A 15840-nucleotide genomic window follows, 5' to 3' on the forward strand; every position below is an offset into this window, starting at 1 on the left:
ATGTGACGCCAAAGGTTTCACGCACGTCACTTCCTTGGCCCCCTCAACTGGTGCTTGAAAACAGGAAAACACAAAGTGGAGGAACCCTCTAAGGAATGCTGTTTTTTATTTTTTAATCTTGATCCAACCCCGCCCCCCCACCTATATGTTAGACTCAAATATGTGAAATGAGTTCTCATTACAGCCAAGCTGGTCCTGCCAAGGCTTGTTGTGTCATGGTCTTTACTTGCATTGTGACACTTCTGCATCTGTAATGGGCAGGTGGGACGCTTACCAGGCATCTGCAGTTGTTATTCTCTCATTTTTTAGCAGTGCATTTTGTGCTGTGTTTGGGACTGGAGGACTGGGACAGTAGCAATGAGCAGTCATTAAACTTGATACGTGTGTCATTAACAAACGGATGTGAGCTGTATCAAAGCCAAAGGTTTCACATACGTCACTTCCTTGGCTGCTCAACTGGTGCTTGAAAGCAGGGAGACACAAAGTGACTGCAAGTAGCAGGACAGCAAGGCTACTTGCTACAGACGAGATGAACCTCGGTTTCACCGACCCTCTCTGGCTTTCTCCAACCCTCTCTCGGTTTCTCCGACCCTCTCTCGCTTTCTCCGACCCTCTCTCGGCTTCTCCGACCCTCTCTCGGTTTCTCCGACCCTCTCACGCTGTTTCCGACCATCTCTCGGTTTCTCTGACCCTCTCTTGCTTTCTTCGACCATCTCTCGGTTTCTCCGACCATCTCTCGGTTTCTCCAACCCTCTCTAGCAACATCCTTTGTGAATAGAGAAATGCGTTGAAACATAGGCCCTTGATATTTATGGCTATGAAATGGCATTGAGCTATATTGAGGCCTTTCATTGTGATCAGCATCTCAAGAGGTGCCCGATCCAGAGTGCCGTTGTCCAGATGTGCAGGGCAGACATATCGAATGGTAAAGCAAAGAAATACATGCCCCGATTTGGAGTCGTTTTTGACACGCTGTTGTGCTTGCTCGTCAGACCCGGCAGTATTGCCTGCTCTTAGCCGAGGCAGCACTGGTGGTTTCGGCTGTGAGACGGGAGGAGCAATGCCCTTCCACCACCTGCTGACAGTTGTGCTGTAAGGTGTGAAGCACAGGGGATGCCGAGCATGGGCTGGAGGGGCCCCCCAGTGCCCCAAAGGACCCTCTGGACTCTAAGCATTGCTAATAGGAGGTGTAATCCCCTCTCACTAACTGTTCTTCCCCTAGTAAAGTAATTAATGCATGGGAGGATCCATGCATCTCGCTCTAGCACGTAGTTAAGTGTGCAACACTCCAAACAGAAACGCAATGCTGCTTTGAACCTGCGCTCTCAGAAGATTTCCATTTGTTTCAAACAGAAAAGGTTACTCGAGCCTTCCTTCTTTCGGCTGAACTGTCCACGAACCCCTGGCATTTGGGTCTCAGAAGCTGATTACGCTGCACCCTATGGAATCGGGGTGACCCTGTGACCTTTTCCACGGCACAAGCACACTTAAACCAACGTTCTGCTTGTGTAAATTACCAAGTGCACACCGGCTGGGAACGCTGCTGTTAAATAGAGGCAGTAACACTCTGACTTTGTGCGAGTTTTCAAAGGTTCTGCGATACCTAACCCTTTCCCATCCCCTGCCAGGGCAGGTGGGACGCTTACCAGGCATCTGCAGTTTTTATTCTCTCATTTTGGAGCAGTGCATTTTGTGCTGTGTTTGGGACTGGAGGACTGGGGCAGTAGCTCTGAGCAGTCCTTCAACATGATACGTGTGTCATTAACACACGGATGTGAGCTTTATCAAAGCCAAAGGGTTCACATACGTCACTTCCTCGGCTGCTCAACTGGTGCTTGAAAACAGGGAGGCACAAAGTGATTGCACGTAGCAGGACGGAAAGGCATCAACAGACGAGATGAACCTCGGTTTCACCGACCCTCTCTAGGTATCTCCGTCTCTCTCTGGCTTTCTCCGTCCCTCTCTGGCTTTCTCCGACCCTCCCTCGGTTTCACCGACCCTCCCTCGGTTTCACCGACCCTCCCTCGGTTTCTCCGGCCCTCTCTCGGTTTCTCCGACCCTCCCTCGGTTTCACCGACCCTCCCTTGGTTTCACCGACCCTACCTCGGTTTTTTTCAACCATCACTCGGTTTCTCCGACCCTCTCACGCTGTTTCCGACCATCTCTCGGTTTCTCCGACCCTCCCCCTGTTTCTCCGACCCTCTCTAGCAAAATCCTTTGTGAATAGGGAAATGCGTTAAAACATAAGGGCCTTGATGTTTATGGCTATGAAATGGCATTGAGCTATATTGAGTCCTATAAAGCGTTCATTGTGATCAGCATCTCAGAAGGTGCCCGATCTAGAGTGCCCTTGCCCAGATGTGCAGGGCAGACATATAGTCAATGTTGTATCTGAGGAAATCTGATTTTGTGTGTAATAAACTACTGGCGTGTTCAGTATAAGTTGGCATTCCTCCTAGAATGCTTCTTGTAGCGCCCCTGTTCAATATTCAGATGGAATCCGCGTGCAGTGTTGGGAACTGAGACCCGGCTTAACTCATTGCACTGTGCTCTAGTCATACCGAACGGAACTCTATATGTGTGAAATGGCTTTGGCCATCTATGGGGCGCCAAGTGAAGACTTCAGCGAGGTGGGCAGGTGGAGGAATTAACCATGCGGGTTGTGGGAGAAGTAACACATCCGGTTCATGCTTTTGAAAAGCAGATAAGGCAGTGATGGAGAAACCTTATGTTGACTGAGAACTATAGCGCCTAGAAAGCATGCTATAGATTACATGCAGAAAAGATTTTTTTGAAAATGAAACCTCGTAGAGCAACAACGAAAATAATTGTTCAGCCCAGGGGAAAAACAGTTTGGACAGAACAAATAACAGCAGGATCAAGAGTAGCCAAGAGCTGCCAGTGGCTAAAAATAGTGAAAAAAGCAAAGCTGATAATGTAAAAAAATAATTAAACTAGATAGCGAATGGTAAAGCACAGTGATAAATGCCCTGATTTGGAGTCGGTAGGAGTTTTCCTCCGACGCCAGTGCATACTCCTGTTTGTGCAGTCCAAGTTATATTTGTACATTTGGTTGCACTTGTTTATCCTGTTCCTTTCTTTTTGTAGTTTGGGCATGTTTTGGCTTTGTCTCATATGGTGTGTTTTTGACACGCTGTTGTGCTTGCTCGTCAGAGCCGGCAGTATTGCCTGCTCTTAGCCGAGGCAGCACTGGTGGTTTCGACTGTGAGACGGTAGGAGCGATGCCCTTCTGCCACCTGCTGAGAGTTGTGCCGGGTGGTGTGAAGCACAGGGGAGGCTGAGCATGGGCTGGAGGGACCCCCCCCGTGCCCCAAAGGACCCTGTGGTCTCCAAGCATTGCTCATATGGTACATGCACCCCCCAGTGCAGTAGTACATGTCAATAACATACCTTCCACTAACGTGTACATAATTGTTGCCATTGTTCTACGTATATACATATCCTGTACACCAACACACAGATAAGGACTGCAATCTGCACCATCTACATTAATATATACAGAATGCATAGGATCTATACCAGCAAGTAGCCGATGCGTGGGATCTCTCCCGACTCGCGCAGGGTCGCGTGCCCACGCCACCCCACGGTGTGCAACACTCCAAACAAACGCAATGCTGCTTTGAACCTGCGCTCTCAGAAGATTTCCATTTGTTTCAAACAGAAAAGGTTACTCCAGCCTTCCTCCTTCCGACTCAACTGACCACGAACCCCTGGCATTCGGGTCTCACAAGCTGATTACGTTTCACCCTATGGAATCGGGGGTGACCCCGTCACCTTTTCCATGACACAAGCACACTTAAACCAACTTTCTGCTTGTGTACATCTTGTGTACATTACCAAGTGCAAACGGGCTGGGAACGCTGCTGTTAAATAGAGGCAGTAAAGCTCTGACTTTGTGCGAGTTTTCAAAGGTTCTGCGACACCTAACCCTTTCCCATCCCCTGCCAGGGCACGTGGGACGCTTACCAGGCATCTGCAGTTTGTATTCTCTCATGTTTTTTAGCAGTGCATTTTGTGCTGTGTTTGGGAATGGAGGACTGGGGCAGCAGCACTGAGCAGTCATTAAACAAACGTGTGTCATTAACACACGGATATGACGCCAAAGGTTTCACGCACGTCACTTCCTTGGCCCCCTCAACTGGTGCTTGAAAACAGGGAGACACAAAGTGGAGGAAACCACTAAGGAATGCTGTTTTTTATTTTTTAATCTTGATCCAACCCCGCCCCCCCACCTATATGTTAGACTCAAATATGTGAAATGAGTTCTCATTACAGCCAAGCTGGTCCTGCCAAGGCTTGTTGTGTCATGGTCTTTACTTGCATTGTGACACTTATGCATCTGTAATGGGCAGGTGGGACGCTTACCAGGCATCTGCAGTTGTTATTCTCTCATTTTTTAGCAGTGCATTTTGTGCTGTGTTTGGGACTGGAGGACTGGGACAGTAGCAATGAGCAGCCATTAAACATGATACGTGTGTCATTAACAAACGGATGTGAGCTGTATCAAAGCCAAAGGTTTCACATATGTCACTTCCTTGGCTGCTCAACTGGTGCTTGAAAACAGGGAGACACAAAGCGACTGCAAGTAGCAGGACAGCAAGGCTACTTGCTACAGACGAGATGAACCTCGGTTTCATCGACCCTCTCTCGGTTTCTCCGACCCTCTCTCGCTTTCTCCGACCCTCTCTTGCTTTCTCCGACCCCCTCTCGCTTTCTCCGACCCTCTCTCGCTTTCTCCGACCCCCTCTCGCTTTCTCCGACCCTCTCTCGGTTTCTCTGACCCTCTCTGCTTTCTCCGACCCGCTCTCGCTTTCTCCGACCCCCCCTCGCTTTCCTAGACCCACCCTCGGTTTCTCCGACCCTCTCACGCTGTTTCCGACCATCTCTCGGTTTCTCTGACCCTCTCTCGCTTTCTTCGACCCTCTCTCGTTTTCTCCGACCATCTCTCGGTTTTTCCGACCCACCCTCGGTTTCTCCGGCCCACCCCCGGTTTTTCCGACCCTCTCCCGGTTTTTTCGATCCTCTCCCGGTTTCTCCGACCCACCCTCGGTTTCTCCGGCCCACCCCCGATTTATCCGGCCCACCCCCGGTTTTTCCGACCCTCTCCCGGTTTTTCCAACCCTCTCCCGGTTTCTCCGACCCTCTCCCGGTTTTTCCGACTCACCCTCGGTTTCTCCGGCCCACCCCCGATTTATCCGGCCCACCCCCGGTTTATCCGGCCCTCTCTCGCTGTCTCCGACCCTCTCTCACTGTCTCCGACCCACCCTCGGTTTCTCCGACCCACCCTCGGTTTCTCCGACCCTCTCACACTGTTTCCGACCATCTCTCGGTTTTTCTGACCCTCTCTAGCAAAATCCTTTGTGAATAGGGAAATGCGTTGAAACGTAGGCCCTTGATTTTTATGGCTATGAAATGGCATTGAGCTATATTGAGGCCTTTCATTGTGATCAGCATCTCAGGAGGTGCCCGATCCAGAGTGCCCTTGTCCAGATGTGCAGGGCAGACATAATAGTCAATGTTGTATTTGAGTAAATCTGATTTTGCGTGTAATAAACTACTGGCATGTTAAGTTTAAGTTACCATTCATCCTAGAATGCCTTCTTGTTGTAGGGTCCCTGTTCAATATTCAGATGGACTCGCGTGCAGGTGGGAACTGAGACAGTGCTTATGTTGACTAAGAACTATAGCGCCTAGAACGCATAGTCCCTATTCTATTGATTACATGCAGAAAATAACATTTTGGAAAATTAAACCTCATAGAGCAACAACGAACAATTATTTCCAGCCCCGGGGAAAAAACTGTTTGGACAGAACAAATAACAGCAGGACATAGAGGAGTCAGGAGGTGCCAATGGCTTAAATAGGGAAAAAAAGCAAAACTGATGATGTAAAAAAATGATTAAAACTAGATAGCGAATGGTAAAGCAAAGAAATACATGCCCCGATTTGGATTCGTTTTTGACACGCTGTTGTGCCTGCTCGTAGCCAAGGCAGCACTGGTGGTTTCGGCTGTGAGACGGGAGGAGCAATGCCCTTCCGCCACCTGCTGAGAGTTGAACTGTCCACGAACCCCTGGCATTCGTGTCTGAGAGATGATTACGCTGCACCCTATGGAATCGGGGTTGACCCTGTCACCTTTTCCACGACACAAGCACACTTAAACCAACTTTCTGCTTGTGTACATTACCAAGTGCACACAGGCTGGGAACGCTGCTGTTAAATAGAGGCAGTAAAACTCTGAATTTGTGCGAGTTTTCAAAGGTTCTGCGATACCTAACCCTTTTCCATCCCCTGTCAGGGCTGGTGGGACGCTTACCAGGCATCTGCAGTTTTTATTCTCTCATTTTTTAGCAGTGCATTTTGTGCTGTGTTTGGGCCTGAAGGACTGGGGCAGTAGCATTGTGCAGTCATTAAACATGACATATGTCACTTCCTTGGCTGCTCAACTGGTGCTTGAAAACAGGGAGACACAAAGTGACGGAAACCACTAAGGAATGCTGTTTTTAGGTCTCGCCTATTACATCCCAAAGGGATGACAGGCGAGATTTATAGTAAGCAGACCTAAAAAGTCTACCCACTGCGGATCGCACACAGTTCATGTGAGCCAGGCGCGTGCACAGCAATTCGCTCCCCCTACCCCTCCCACAAAGCAAGACAAGAACATCAAAGCGTACACCATCTGTCCGCCTGCAGGGTGTGGGAACATTTTCGCGGCCACTTTGGTGTTCTCAGTGAGCCGCACGGCCACTGAGAACATCAAAGTGGCCGTGAAATTGCTCAACCTATGCTCCCCACTTCCTTCATTGGCACTTGTTTTTTATTTGTGAGAGGCCCCATCCTTGCCGAGAGTGTGTTACAAAGCTCAAGGGAATTGCCATAACCTGGCTGTGCGAATATGGGCGCTTACACTGTTATTTTAGATGCATGAGAATACAGCCTGCGTACACTTCTTTGATTCACCAGCGAGTGACATTTTGCTTGTCCTTGCCACGTTCTTATTTTATTTCCGCGTAACAGGTTCTCCTGCCTTTTCCCGACACATCAGAAAATCTTGTCCTTTTTAGCTTCCGGTTCGCGGTCCTCGCACAGCGACAGCCTTCCGGCGTTTTTTCGAATCAGAGGCACAATTTAGTTTCCCATGTGATGACATCCCGGGGGCGGCGTTGCTCTGCTACAATGCACGTGTAGGAATGTATCGCTATACATCCTGCCAAATTAGAAACATCTGCTGTACCCATGAGGAAAGGGTACTGGCCACATCACTTAGAATGTGCACGTGTTTGTTACAGTTTCATCATATATGTTGAAACATTATAAAATGGATCCATGAATATATGCGACCTTATGTATCTTTGCGTATGCTCTGTGTCTACACAAGTAACGCAGCGTCTCAATTTTAAAGAGCTAATGCTGTGCACACTCATTCTTTCCAATATCTGTTTTCTTTTATCAGTAAGCTGACAGATTGTGCCGATGCCGCATGACAGTCGGTATCTATGGCGTGGGAGTTTGGCGCAAGCCCAGCGCATTTCCTTCCATACGGAGTCAGGGTGCGACCAGGTTTTGACAGCGGGCCAGGGACTCTTTTGCTCCCGTCCGCAGATCAGTGAGCAAATCTGGATACTGTCTGGGATGTCTCCCTGCATCCAGTTCTGCCTCCCGATGCTGGGATGTGACCTCCTTCGGAAACCTTTTAGCTGAATGGAGGAATTAATCGATGGGCAAAAAATAGCACGGTACAAAAAAAATGCTAAAAAGCTACATTGAAGTTTCCTATTTCTGTGTGGGATTGAACTGCGGTGTTATATGTTCATAGAACTGCGGTGTTATATATTTTAATAGTAAGTTTCCCCCTTATAATAGAAATCTATTCGCGTGACTCTTTACTGACTACACTTCACAGATTAGATTGCATCAGTTTTCTTCATGACTTGTTTTCTGGCAGAACATCGATCCAGTTGGGACTTTCGTTTCTCCCTCCATGGCTGTTTTACAGTTCTAAGTGGTGATAGTTATTAGTGTATGGATTGTTGTAATCTGCAGAAGATTGACGAGGGGCGTAGTCATTTAGTAACTAATTTTGGAATGTGAAAGTTGAGCTTTATTGTGGGAAAAGCTTTCCTTTTCACACGTTTTCTCTTCATGCCTTCTGGAAGCCTTGAAGGATCACCTCCTTTTGCTCTACCTATGGTAGAAGACAACTCCACCGAAATGGCTTTCAAACAACCTTTCAGTTTTTCTGTAAATCTACATGGGTCTTTGTCACACGCCAAAATCCATAACTTTTTGAGGTTGTATTATTTTTTCCATGGGATCACGTTTATGTTTACCAAATACATTTGTGTTTCTAACATGGTTTTTAGGAACCACCACCACAGCACCCACCACGTCCACCACCACCGCATCCACCACCACTGCGTCCCCCACACCCACCACCACCTCCACAACCACCACCTCCACCACCACGTCCACCACATCCGCCACCACTACGTCCACCCCCACCACGTCCACCCACCACATCCTCCACCACCACCACATCCACCACCACCACACCCACCACCACCACACCCACCTACCTACACCACCACCACGTCCACCACCACAACGTCCACCACCACCACATCCACCACCACCACGTCCACCACCACGAGGCCACCTCACTCTATCTATCTATCGGCCTCACTCTATCTATCGCACTCTATCTGTCGCCCTCACTCTATTTATCTATCTATCGCCCTCACTCCATCCATCCATCTATCTATCTGTCTGTCTATCTATCGCCCTCACTCTATCTATCGCCCTCATTCTATCTATCACCCTCACTCTATCTATCGCCCTCACTCTATCTATCTATCGCCCACACTCTATCTATCTATCGCCCTCACTCTATCTATCACCCTCACTCCATCTATCACCCTCACTCTATCTATCTATCGCCCACACTCTATCTATCTATCGCCCTCACTCTATCTATCACCCTCACTCTATCTATCGCCCTCACTCTATCTATCGCCCTCACTCTATCTATCTATCGCCCTCACTCTATCTATCTATCTGTCTATCGCCCTCAGTCTATCTGTTTATCTATCGCACTCATTCTATCTGTCTATCGCACTCACTCTATTTATCGCTATCACTTTATCTATCGATCGCCTTCACTCTATCTATCTATCCATCGTCCTCACTCTATCGCCCTCCCTCTATCTATCGCCCTCACTCTATGTATCTATCGCCCTTCCTCTATCTATCGCCCTCCCTCCATCTATCGCCCTCCCTCTATCTATCGCCCTCACTTTATCTATCGCATCACCACAGCATCACTCAGCACCACCACAGCATCACTCAGGGGCACCACAACATCACTGTGCGCTACCACAGCATCCCTGAACGCCACAGCATCACTCATCAGCACCACAGCATCAATCTGTGCAACCATTCAACAACAACTGGTTCAAATATGTTCTCTCAATGTTTCAAGCTTTATTACAAATGTCACAAAAAGATGGTAATATTTCACTTCTGTTCTTGGATTTTCGTCACAATAAAATACACTGAACATAATCTTCACAAAAGTTATTTACAAAAGTTTAAGCTATTGCCATTATTAATTACAATAGCTATTATTTAAGTATTATTGAAAAAAATTAAAAGCCATTGTAATTACAAATGCTATAGGTGTCACATTTGCGAAAGTTAAAACTATTGGCATTGTAAATGACAAAGCTATTAATTTAGCTATTTTCAAAACCAACACAGAAATAAAAAATGTGCCATTACAATACCAATAGCTCAAACTTTCCTAATGTGAGACCTATTGCATTGCAAATGCTTGTTTTTGTGTGCTGTTGCCCAAGCAACTTGGTTGGAACAGGTCTGACAAGAGACGCTGTCGCCCCTGAGGCTTGGACTGGACCGAGCTTGTTTATGTGTTTTAAAATGTGTGAAACTGGATCCACAATGTGCGAGTGTCACCTAGAGGCCACAGTTTAAATGAAAGCACAAGTCGTCACCTAACCCAGGTCGTCGCCTAACTAGAAGTCACCCCTCCTCGATTTGGGCCACAGCTTCTAATTTCGTTGGGTAGCAGCGCACAACAAGAGTACTGACTGCTGCTTTGCATATTATTGTAACACAGTCAGCTGCCTGTAGTGTCTAGCCAGGCTTCTGGGAGCTAGCTTAATATGTGTGACTAAGAATGTTAGTGCGGTGATGTGGACACCAGCACTAAAATGCGTTAGTCTGACTCCTGGTGCGTGGTACTTGGCAGGGCTGCCAGCTGTAGTTAACCTCTGGCAGCTGGGACAAGGGATAGAGGCACCAGGAGAGGGCGCTGGGCTTTCAAACCAGGCTCTAAGGGCTCCAGTCCACCAGGAAAATGCCTGTCTGGCCCGCTGGGAACCCTGCCGTCTTCGGCATGCATATTTTAGTTAATATATAATGACTGTAGGATAAGCGATCCACAAATCACTGAAAATACTGAGAGTAAAAGATGCAGGTGAAAAGTGTCTACCTTCTTTTTTATCATGATTATAAGCACTAGTTTACAGCTGGGCTTGCTCCCTGACTTTATTGCACCTTTAAATCAGTATTTGGCATGGAAGGTTCCACAATGTGGCAAGGAGCAAACAGCAAGCACAGGAACTCTGATGACCCTTTCCTGATGGATCTGATGGTAAGAGGAAATAGTTTGCAAGATTTTTTTAGTGCTCGGGCCTAGCGTACACTGCACAGCAGTGTCGCGCAGCCCAGAGTCCTAATCCCGGCGTTTTGAAATTGGACCTTGGATTCCACATAGCTCGTGCTTGTGGATTTCCAAGGTCCAATTTCATTGGCCTTGGCGTGTGTGCTGTTTTTAAACAGAACACGCAATAGGCCATGGGCGGTCGCGTAGCTCCGCCTATGGCCTATTGGTGTCTGTTACGCGCACCTGAGGCCATATGTTTTGAAATATTGCGGCTTGACAACCACGATAATTCAAAACATATGCTCATAGTGGCGCGTGCGCACCACTGCGCACACCTCTGCGGGCTTTTAAAAAAAAAAATTCCGATCGGATCGCTTTCGCGATCTGTTGAAGTGCCACTTGTTTACCCTCCCACCAGCCCGGTTTACGTTGCCTCTTTTGCGTTACGATCCACAAAACGCACTTCTCTGACATTTTTAATTGCAGTTTGTGTATTTAGCGTGTGAAGAAGGCCACTCGAAGCGCTGATGTCCTGTTGGAATGGCGGCATGTTTCCAAATTCTATGTAACCTTTTTGAAGTGCTTGGTGAATTGGCTGGCAGATTTACAGCTTCTACGTATTGTAACTTCAAGTTCAGCTCAGTCAGACTAACTTGCAGCTTTAGTAACCTCAAAAGTGCGACCTCAGGCTCTTGTGCTTGACCAGCCTGTGTGTTTTTTCGAGTGTCTTGTGACCGGGCTTGGAAGCTGTTGATGTTCTCTGCTGTGCGACCGATGACATTAGCAACCGCAAAATGCATGACTCCGATTCTGCAGAGGCGCAGCCCTGGTCATTAGCTGTCACTGTAGGCTCTTGTAAAACTTTTCAAAGCTTGTTATTTGAGAGCTGTTTCCTTACCGCGCTTCCTCGGTGTTTATTGCATTAAATGCGGATGTTGTTCTTTCACCCATTCAAATGTGACTGGGAACAGCACTTGCCCTGGGTAGTCTCTGGCTGGCTGCTTTGACCTCCACCCTATCAAAAGGAATCACTTCTGCTATGTGGATCTTCCGCGTACTGCCACAGGCTCTGGTAAAATGATTTTTGGAAGATACCAGTCATGCAGCATGTTGTTCTGGATTGCTATGAATTAAATAAGACGACTCGGCATATATTGTTTCGAGGTCTGATTAGTTGTTGCAGCTTTTGCTGACAGTTTGGTGTTGTATCGTGTTGTTACATGTCGTCCTTCGTTGTCGGTCTATTTACCTTTGTAAAATCTCATTCGGACACATTTGAACATCTACAAAATTTACCATAATTCATTCCTGTTCCCCTAAACCTAAATTAGGCCCTAGGTTGTTTATATTCAGTGAGGCAAGTGAGAAATGTATGTCCGGCTAAGAACTGGTTTTTGGGCATAATGTTGATGTCGGGCATAACTCATATCTGTCATTCCTTAAATGAAGTCTCTGTATTTTTACCCTTTCTGCACTATAGTTTTGGGATTCCACTGAGTTCTGGGTACTGTTTACTTCACTCCTCAGTCGTGTACTTGTGTAAATGGTAAATGTTTCCTTTTTTGACTCAACATTCTCATAGCAAGAGTGAGGCCTCTTGCAGGTCAGAGTGAGAGCAGAGTGAGAGTGACAGCATGAGTGAGAGTGACAGCAGAGTGAGAGTGACAGCAGAGTGAGAGACAGCAGCGTGAGAGACAGCAGAGTGAGAGACAGCAGAGTGAGAGCAGAGTGAGAGTGACAGCATGAGTGACAGTGACAGCAGAGTGAGAGTGACAGCAGAGTGAGAGTGACAGCATGAGTGACAGCAGAGTGAGAGTGTCAGCATGAGCGACAGCACAGTGAGAGTGACAGCAGAGTGAGAGTGACAGCAGAGTGAGAGTGACAGCAGAGTGAGAGTGACAGCAGAGTGACAGTGATAGCAGAGTGAGAGTGACAGCAGAGTGAGAGTGACAGCATGAGTGACAGCAGAGGGAGAGTGACAGCATGAGAGACAGCAGAGTGAAAGTGACAGCATGAGTGACAGCAGAGTGAGAGTGACAGCAGAGTGAGAGTGACAGTATGAGTGAAAGCAGAGTGAGCGTGACAGCATGAGTGACAGCAGAGTGAGAGTGACCGCATGAGTGAGAGTGACAGCAGAGTGTGAGTGACAGCAGAGTGTGAGAGACAGCAGAGTGAGAGAGACAGCAGAGTGAGAGACAGCAGAGTGAGAGTGACAGTGCCAGCATGAGTGATAGCAGAGTGAGAGTGACAGCAGAGTGAGAGTGACAGCAGAGTGAGAGACAGCAGAGTGAGAGACAGCAGAGTGAGAGTGACAGTGCCAGCATGAGTGACAGCAGAGTGAGAGTGACAGCATGAGAGACAGCAGAGTGAGAGTGACAGCATTAGTGACAGCAGCAGAGTGAGAGTGACAGCAGAGTGAGAGTGACAGTATGAGTGAAAGCAGAGTGAGAGTGACAGCATGAGTGACAGCAGAGTGAGAGTGACAGCATTAGTGACAGTGACAGCAGAGTGACAGTGACAGCAGAGTGAGAGTGACAGCAGAGTGACAGTGACAGCATGAGTGAGAGTGACAGCAGAGTGAGAAGAGACAGCAGAGTGTGAGAGACAGCAGAGTGAGAGAGACAGCAGAGTGAGAGACAGCAGAGTGAGAGACAGCAGAGTGAGAATGACAGTGCCAGCATGAGTGACAGCAGAGTGAGAGTGACAACAAAGTGAGAGAGACAGCAGGGGGAGAGACAGCAGAGTGAGAGACAGCAGAGTGAGAGTGACAGCAGAGTGAGAGTGACAGCATGAGAGACAGCAGAGTGAGCCATCAGTGCACACATCAATTGTTAACGCATCCACAATTAACTATTGTAGCAATCGCAGTATCGTGCACTTTACTTTTAAACATATTCATCTAAAGCGCAGCATGCCACCATTTCTACAATTCCAATCCAACCCACACAATTCCACTACACACCACATGCATACACTCCATGACACATGGCTAAAAGACATTGCCATTTACAATGCCATTAGCTCTAACTCATATAAATCCGAGACCTATTGCATTTCCAATGCTTGGTTTTATCTGCAATCACTTAAACCTGATTGTATCCCTTTTGTGGTCGGTTTCCTGAAATGTGCAATGAACTACAGAAAATGATTGGATTTTTAATGTTACAGTGTTTTAATGGCTTTATTAATGGTCACTCCAGACTCCCTCTTCTTTTGTGTTAATGTTGCTACCAAATCACCATCATCGTTTCTATCTAGGGTAACATGTATACTGTGCTCATAATTAGTGAATGTGCTGTATTTTAAAGTGTAACTTTTATGGTTTCTATCAAAGAATACCGAATAAAGTATTTTGAACTTGAACTTGAACTACCAGTAACTTAGGCCCTCAAGTATGGGCACAGGTGAAGCTTCTTTGTGTCCATAATTTTGAAGCCTCGAGTCACACCAACACTGAAACCAACACCAGTTGTTCATGAGCTGCTAGCTCCAGATGTCACAGCATAGAATTAAACAGCTACAAGTTGCATTGGAGTCGCCTTCACCGGGGCTCTCCTCCCCCTCTGTCCCTTGGCCCAAGGCAAGTACAATAGGCTGCATCATCCTCGGGCCCCCATTGCGCCCCCCCTCTCAGTGCACACCCTGAAATCGGCCGGATACCCCAAAATCAGGATGACACCAGGTCAGGATTCTGGAGTCTGGGGTGGGTGGTAGTCAAGCCCAGCATCTGCAGGAGTTCCAAAAGCAAGCACAATAATTAGTCAGTAAGTTTATGCCCTTCCCTTTAAGAGCACCAACATTCACATTCCTTTGTTTTTGTTAAGCCACCAGCAGATCATGGGACAATTTGTTTCAAAGAAATGAGGATTTTAGTTGCCAAAGGGGGGGTTACCAAACTTGCATCAGGGGCTGAGATGGACCTGGTTCACACTCAAGGTACTTCATGATTCCCAAGATTTTGGACCTTAACGTATTCAACTCTTCCTTCAAGAAAGAAAAGTTCAAAATTATGACACGCCCTCAGATTCTGCTAGCCTAGAACGCCAAAGACACATGTCTTCTCTGGGATATTCCATCAACAAGCTGAGTCCCATCATCTGCCATGCCAGTGGTTTTCCATCATTGCCTCTATTCTGGATATGGTAACCATGAAGGCTTTTACACCATTGCAGATAGTCCATGACATTCAGTCTATGATCCTGATGTTTCAAGCAAATGCTACCGCCGGTGCTTTGACTGCTCAACATTGGGGCTGTGTCACGGACAGGATTTGCATCTCGACGAGGCGGTCCAGGACTTTCATTGGTGTATGCCAGATAGAAACTCAACATGTGGAAGACACTCTTTTCTCCTTCTCTGGAAGTATCACTGGGGATGGATACATCCAATTTGGATTGGGGGGAAGGCAGTTTGGAGATGAGGGGCCACTTGTCTTTCATGAAGTAGCGCCATCATATCAGTTGTTTGGAAGTGTCTGCCATCCTTATGGCCCTCAGGGCCTTTCTGCCTTCTATCAAGGGCAAGTCAATCCCAATGCTGAGAGACAACATGACTTCCATCTGGCACTGCAACAAGCATGGCAGATTGGGGGCACAGGCCCTCTGTTGAACACTCTGAGACTGTGACAGTGGCTGGATCTTCACATGATTTCCCATACGGTCAGTCACCTGGCCTGATTCCTCAATTGCAGGAAAGACAAACTCACCATGAAATCAAGTGACACCTACACCTGGAAGTAGTACGGGGTAAGGTTGCCCTTGGTAGATCTAGCCATTTTCTCTGAAAATACACAATGTACAGCCTTCTGTTGTGAACCTCAGTAACTACACATCCATATGCGGAGACTGAGCTAAACCCGCTGAGAGAGTCTGATACACTGTTAGAGGTGGTGGATGTCATTTTGGCTACTTGTCACACCTCTACAAATTTAATTTTCTCAGCTCCCTGGTCCAAGAATGTGACCAGGTAATGGGGGAGAAATAAGTTGAACATTGACAGGCTAAGCTGGCTCATGCCCTTTTATTTGTGTTACCTTTGGCCCATCAAGGCTTTGCCATGTGCATTGTTAACGATTATTTAACGGTCCTTTTTGCCTTTCTTTGCTTGCCTGATCTGCCATCATTATTCAAATCACC

Source organism: Lissotriton helveticus, chromosome 1_1 (genome assembly GCF_964261635.1).
Source record: "Lissotriton helveticus chromosome 1_1, aLisHel1.1, whole genome shotgun sequence".
NCBI lineage: Eukaryota > Metazoa > Chordata > Amphibia > Caudata > Salamandridae > Lissotriton > Lissotriton helveticus.